The following is a 7523-nucleotide window of genomic DNA, read 5'->3' as shown; positions in this document are numbered from 1 at the left end:
GCCTCCGCCTCCGTCTCCGCGGCTGCCGCATCCGCCCGAGCCTTAGCCGCCGCGTCGGCTTGCTCCTTCGTCGCCTGGGCGGTCCTCCACTCCGTCGCCTCCCGCTCCTCCCGCGCCTCCCGTGCGTTCCGCTCCGCGGCGTCCCTAAGGTCGGCGCGGGGATCCACGCGGCGGGAGCCTGAAGACCCTCCAGTCAGCCCGACTACGGAGCCGCCCGGACCCCGCTCAAGGGAAAGCGGTGCCCTGTCCGGCGAGCAAAAAGGTTTAGAAGAGTTTCGGTCGAAAGGGACAACGAAAAATATATATACAAAGCATTCGACGACTTACGCCGAGATTGCCTGCGGCTGTTTTACCGCATTGCGAAAGCGGGCCGCCTTCGCGGCCGCCTCATCTCGCTTGGTCGCCACCGTGGAAGCCTTGGATTTCTTCGGCCGGCTGCCGAAGAGGATCGACGCGGCCCGGCGCTTCTGCGCGCCGCCGCAGGCAGCCGGCGCGGCGGACGAGCTCGCGCCTTGACGGTCAGGCGCCGGCTGGCGGCGCGGGGCGACTTCGACCTCGGCATCGTCCGGCCAGTCCTCGAAGCCGGCCCCGAGCCCTGCGCCTCCGACCTTGTTGCTTTCCCCCACAATGGCGTCTTCCATGGCGGCCGCACCCAGGTCCGGATCGTCGGTGTCGTCCACCGTGCGGTCGGGGAGGAGCTGGCGTTCTACCCCTGCGGCCCCGGTCGTCGGCGGAAGGAGAGGGTTCTGTTAAGAGCAAACCAACTAATCAGAAGTCGGCTATCATGAGGCCGGCTACCAACGGAAGAAAAGAAGGAAAAACTTACGACGGGCGGAGGGTTGGCGCGAGAGTACGGCTCCTTGCCGTATCGCCAATCCTCGGCGAGCTTGCAGTTGGAGATATAGTTCACCATGTAAGACACCTCTGCATGAGGCATCTCCCTGGTGCTCAGCCGGCTTGGGTCGAAGCGGCCGCTCATCTGACAAATCATGTGAGGCCGGCTTTGGAGGGGAAGTACCCGGCGCTCCACGAAGGCGGCCACCAAGTCGGCTCCGGTCAGGCCCTCCAACTGGATCATCACCCGGAGCCGGGAGACGGCTGCGTTCCCGGCCTGAGACAACGACCTGGCCCGGTAGCTCCACGAAGGTCGGCTCCCAGCCGGCGGGACGGCTTCATAAGCCGGCAGGTTGACGTAGTCGCCTTGCTGGGCGACGTTCTTCACGTAAAAGTAAGACTTCTGCCAGAGCTTCACTGACTGGATCAGCGGGATGGGCGGGAACGGGTTGTTCTCGCCCGACCGCCTCATGGCAATGTAGGCTCCGCAGGGGGCGGGCACGCCCGCGACGACGGTGCCGAGCTTGCTCTGGAAGAATTCCCCCCAGAGCTCGAGCATGGGGAGGACCCCAAGGAAGCCTTCGCATAGGGTGACGAAGGCCGACAGCAGCATCACCGCGTTGGGCGTGAGGTGATGCGGCTGGAGGTTGTAGAATTCGAGAAAGGCTCGAAGGAACCCGCTCGCCGGAAGGCCGAAGCCGCGCAGGCAGTGCGAGCAGAAGATCACCCGCTCGCCCTCCTCCGGTGCTGGCGAAATCTCCTTCTCCGGCGCTTGACAAACCCGCACGAAGTTCTCGCCGGGCAGGCGTCGCGTCTGGCGGGGGAACTCGACGTGGTCCTCGTGGACATTGGAGCCATCCCACGAGCTCGACAGCACCATGGGAGCAAGACAATGCGGCAGCGGAACGGCGCAGCGGCGGGTGGCTACGGCGGCGAGAAGAAGAAGAAGGAAGGCGAGAGGGGGCGGAGCGAGGGAAAGCGTGCGAGCCTCTGCCGCTCCCCCTCCTCCCCCTACTTATAGACCGGCGCGGCGGAGCCGAGGAGGCATGGCGTGGGGGAACGTGGGGATCAACTGTGCCCACTCCCCCACGTCTCGCGATTATTGCGCCCTAATGGCGTAATAAAATCGCCGTGGGAAGGCGAGCGGTCTGCGCGGGCCGCAGAAGATCCACGCCCGGGCCGAGGCCTAGGAGTCGCGGGCCCGGGCCTGCGGCAGCGTCCCGTTGCGCGCGTGCACTGGCAGGGTTTCCTTGCCATGTGGCCCGCGGGATGGCCTGCGGTCGGCTCGCAGGTCAACCGTGCTCCCGCCTACGAGAAACGGAGCTCTCCGAAGACGGCACACACAAGCAAAGCCGGCCCCTCAGGATAGGAAGCTAACCAAGCTTCTCGTCCCTTTGTCAGCCTCGAAGCTCGATCAGCTTCGGGGACTACTATCGGAGTAAATGACCACGGGTAGCCTAGCCGGCTCCCCCTGGCCTTTCTGAAAAAATTACGAGCCGATCCGGCCCTCAAGAATCCAAGACGTGGGGCCGCCTTCCCCTGGCCGACTGTCTCCCAGGCCGACTATCGGAAGGCGGCCCGACTCCAGCCCTCATGAAGAAAGCCGCGGGAGGGCCGGCTCCGAGAAGCCGGTCGCGAGAAGGCCGGCTCCAAGAGGCCGGCTCCCACAAAGCGGTCAAGATCGTACCCTCGAAGTCTGCACCCACATAACGGCGATGTGACGGGGCGTGGCTACAGTAAGGCTGGCCACCCCCGAATCCCGGAGCACGCCTGGCATAGTGCGCCGTACGGGTGGCCATGACCCGTCCGACGCGGCACTGTTGCCAGGACGACCCTAATGTCATCCACGATGGGCTGCCAGAGTGGCCCACGAGCGGTGGGCTCCTTTGGGCAGAGAGACACCTGAAGGCGGCCTGGCCTCCCCCAGTCGGCCCAAAATGGAGCCGGCTCTCTCCAGCCGGCTTGCCGCCCCCTCGAAGGGGACGCCCCATTAAGGAGATAAGACGCGGTGAGGCTACAGCGATCACCTGCCGGACGACGGTACTGTAGCCATGCTTACCTCGGCGAAGCCCTCGTCACCAAGATTGAGTAACAGTAACCAGCCACCGACAAGGCCCTGGGCAGCGGGGCCTGCCTGTCGACCAAGGAGCCGGCAGCCGGTGGGACCCACCAGTCGGCGGGCCCCGGCAGTTGGCGCGGAAGCCGGCGAGTATAGACACAGACAGCTGGGCCCCACGTCCAGCCGGATTACCATTGTACCCCCGGGGGGTAGGCCTATATAAACCCCCCGGGACACCCATGCAAAGGATTGATCCCGGCTAGTTCTAAACACCACATAGGGAGGAGGGCAGAGCCCTTCTTCCCCCTCTCGCCAAACAGTTCAAGGAGCATCGTGTAGCTGCTTGTTCTTCTAGTGATCATGCGGAGACCCCGTAGAGCAGTAGTAGGGGTGTTATCTCCATGGAGAGCCCTGAAGCTGGGTAAGATTCGTCGGCGTGCATGTCTTCGCCTCATCCCGCTTCCAGGCACCGGCGATGTCTTACTGGCTCCCACAATGATAAGCCACCCATTGGCATATGTCGCACCTACCACCCGACAGCAATAGTAGTAGATGCAGAACCGATTCGGTCTACTTATCACTGATGTTATGCCTATATACATGATCATTGCCATGAATAACATCATAACAATGTGATTTTTTATCAATTGCCCAACAGTACTTTGTCTACCCAGCGTACGCTTTTGTTTCGATAGAGAAGTCTCTAGTGAAAACTATGGCCCCCGGGTCTACTTAATCATATTGCTAAAACCAAAAATACCTTGTTGCAATTTTACTTTTCTATTTATCTATCTACCACTGCAAGATTTTTTTGAGGGGTAAAGAGAGCTTTATAGATTAATGGTGCCCCGACATGTCACCCGAGACACAAACAGCCTCTTGGGGTGGTACATCAGAGTTCCAACTAATACTGTTATTTGGAGAACATAAACGACTTATCGATGCTAACTCACGAGCTACTGAATGGCCTCTCGCCTACAGTGGTACACTCTTAGGCTATAAAACCACAACTTGAGCTGCAGCTTGATGTACTCAATGACAGTGGCAGATGGAGATGAGTCCACCTTACGAAGATCGAGCGCTTCAGCCAACAGCTGACAGTCTATTTCAAATATGACCCTGATGGCTCCAAGGTCAGTTACTACGTCGATCGTTGCTGCCATAGCGTTGACTTCCGCACCGAATGCATCAGAAATATTTTCCCCTCACCCCGCATGTGCGGCTATAACATCACCAGCAGCGTCTCGGACCACAACTCCCCAGCCTCCGTAGGACTCCCCCGGGGTAAATGAGCCATCTATGTTGACCTTCAGTACGTCTTCCTTGGGTAGCTGCCGTTTTTCTCTAGCTGGTTTCTTCCCCTTGTTAGTGAAATACTGAAGGTACTCCATTACACGACTCTGTGTGCGTCGCACAATTTCTGGGGCAGCCAGTGCCAGCTCTCCCTCCCTCAGCCTATTCCTATTAGTCCACCATTGCCACCAGAAGGTGATGATCAGCAGCCACTTCTGCTCATCCAGGAGCCAGAGATAGTCCATCACTGCATGAATGCTGGGGATCTTCTCTATTTCTTCTCGCTCCACTTCCAGGTTCAGACTTTGCCAGACCTCCTTCACTGTCGTGCATTTGATGAACAGGTGTCCCCTGTCCTCTGTTGCTCGGCTACAGTAAAAGCATTTGTTGCTCCCCGACACCATTCCTCTCTTCTCTAGATTCGTGCATAGTGCCAAGGATTCATGCTTAAGGCGCCACATGAACATCTGCAATTTCTTTGGACATGGTAGTTTCCATATTCGTTTACACCTATCATCCCCACCTCCCTCGAGCTGACCAGCTCTCTCAGAGCTACTGTTTGGAGCCCCATTACATGCCTCCTTGTTGCGCTGTGTTTGCACTCTATAAGCACTTCTGACCAAGTGTACACCCTTGTCGTCGTAGTGCCATGCAATAAGGTCCTCTACACCTTCCCGCAATGGGAATTGCAGAATGCGCCAAGCATCCTCCAAGCAGAAAGTATCTGTAACCAGCCTCTCATCCCACCTTTCGGTGATTGGGCAGATAAGCTCACTAACATGTGATAACCCACAAGTATAGGGGATCGCAACAGCTTTCGAGGGTAGAGTATTCAACCGAAATTTATTGATTCGACACAAGGGGAGCCAAAGAATATTCTCAAGTATTAGCAGCTGAGTTGTCAATTCAACCACACCTAGAAACTTAATATCTGCAGCAAAGTTTTTAGTAGCATGGTAATATGATAGTAGTGGTAACAGCAACAAAAGTAAAGACAGCAAAAGTAATGTTTTTGGTATTTTGTAGTGATTGTAACAGTAGCAACGGAAAAGTAAATAAGCGAGAACCAATATATGGAAAACTCGTAGGCATCGGATCAGTGATGGATAATTATGCCAGATGCGGTTCATCATGTAACAGTCATAACATAGGGTGACACAGAACTAGCTCCAATTTATCAATGTAATGTAGGCATGTATTCCGTATATAGTCATACGTGCTTATGGAAAAGAACTTGCATGACATATTTTGTCCTACACTCCCGTGGCAGTGGGGTCCTATTGGAAACTTAGGGATATTAAGGCCTCCTTTTAATAGAGAACCGGAACAAAGCATTAGCATATAGTGAATACATGAACTCCTCAAACCACGGTCATCACCGGGAGTGGTCCCGATTATTGTCACTTCGGGGTTGCCGGATCATAACACATAGTAGGTGACTATAGACTTGCAAGATAGGATCAAGAACTCACATATATTCATGAAAACATAATAGGTTCAGATCTGAAATCATGGCACTCGGGCCCTAGTGACAAGCATTAAGCATAGCAAAGTCATAGCAACATCAATCTCAGAACATAATGGATACTAGGGATCAAACCCTAACAAAAATAACTCGATTACATGATAAATCTCATCCAACCCATCACCGTCCAGCAAGCCTACGATGGAATTACTCACGCACGGCGGTGAGCATCATGAAATTGGTCATGGAGGATGGTTGATGATGACGACAGCGACGAATCCCCCTCTCCGGAGCCCCGAACGGACTCCAGATCAGCCCTCCCGGGAGGTTTTAGGGCTTGGCGGCGGCTCCATATCGTAAAACACGATGATTTCTTCTCTTTGATTTTTTTTCTCTCCGAAAGCAAATATATAGAGTTGGAGTTGGCGTCGGAGGGTTTCCAGGGGGCCCACGAGGTAAGGGGGCGCCCTAGGGGGGCGCCCCCCACCTTCGTGAGAAGGGTGTGGGCCCCCTGGTCTTCATCTTTGGCGAGGATTTTTTATTATTTTTTCTAAAACCTCCCGTGGAGTTTCAGGTCATTCCGAGAATATTTGTTTTCTGCACATAAAACAACATCATGGCAATTCTGCTGAAAACAACGTCAGTCCGGGTTAGTTCCATTCAAATCATACAAGTTAGAGTCCAAAACAATGGCAAAAGTGTTTGGAAAAGTAGATACGACGGAGACGTATGAACTCCCCCAAGCTTAAACCCTTGCTTGTCCTTAAGCAATTCAGTTGACAAACTGAAAGAAAGAAAGAAAAACTTTTACAAACTCTGTTTGCTCTTGTTGTTGTAACTATGTCAAGCCAGCATTCAAGTTTTCAGCATAGATCATAACTAACCACATTTGCAATAATTCTCGGGTCTCATAATTAATCATATCAATAGCATAATCAACTAGCAAGTCATAATAATAAATCTCGGATGGCAACACTTTCTCAAAACAATCATAATATGATATAACAAAATGGTATCTCGCTAGCCCTTTCTGAGACTGCAAAACATAAATGCAGAGCACCTTTAAAGATCAAGGACTGACTAGACATTGTAATTCATGGTAAAAGAGATCCAATCATAGTCACACCCAACATAAATTAATAGTGATGAATGCAAATGACAGCTGTGCTCTCCAGCTAGTGCTTTTTAATAAGAGGGTGATGACTCAACATAAAAGTAAATGGATAGGCCCTTCGCAAAGGGAAGCGGGGATTTGTAGAGGTGCCAGAGCTCGGTTTTGAAATAGAGATAGATTGTATTTTGAGCGGTATACTTTTATTGTCAACGTAACAACTAAGAGATGGCGATATCTTCCATGCTACACACATTATAGGCGGTTCCCAAACAGAATGGTAAAGTTTATACTCCCCCTCCACCAACAAACATCAATCCATGGCTTGCTCGAAACAACGAGTGCCTCCAACATACATCAGGTCCCAGGGGGAGTTTTGTTTGCAATTAATTTTGATTTAGTTTGCATAAAGCATGGGACCGGGCATCCCAGTGACCAGCCATTTTCTCGTGAGTGAGGAGCAGAGTCCACTCCTCTTGAGAATAACCCGCCTAACACGGAAGATAAGGACAGCCTTGGTTGATACATGAGCTATTCGAGCATACAAAACATAATGTTTATTTGAAGGTTTAGAGTTTGGCACATACAAATTTACTTGGAACGACAGGTAGATACCGCATATAGGAAGGTATAGTGGACTCATCTGGAATAACTTTGGGGTTTAAGGGATTGGATGCACAAGCAGTATTCCCGCTTAGTACAAGTGAAGGCTAGCAAAAGACTGGGAAGCGACCAACTAGAGAGCGACAACAGCCATGTAC

This window comes from Triticum urartu, chromosome 6 (genome assembly GCF_003073215.2).
Source record: "Triticum urartu cultivar G1812 chromosome 6, Tu2.1, whole genome shotgun sequence".
Classification (NCBI taxonomy): domain Eukaryota; kingdom Viridiplantae; phylum Streptophyta; class Magnoliopsida; order Poales; family Poaceae; genus Triticum; species Triticum urartu.
The sequence above is the reverse complement of the archived record's forward strand: the minus strand, read 5'-3'. Positions refer to the sequence as shown.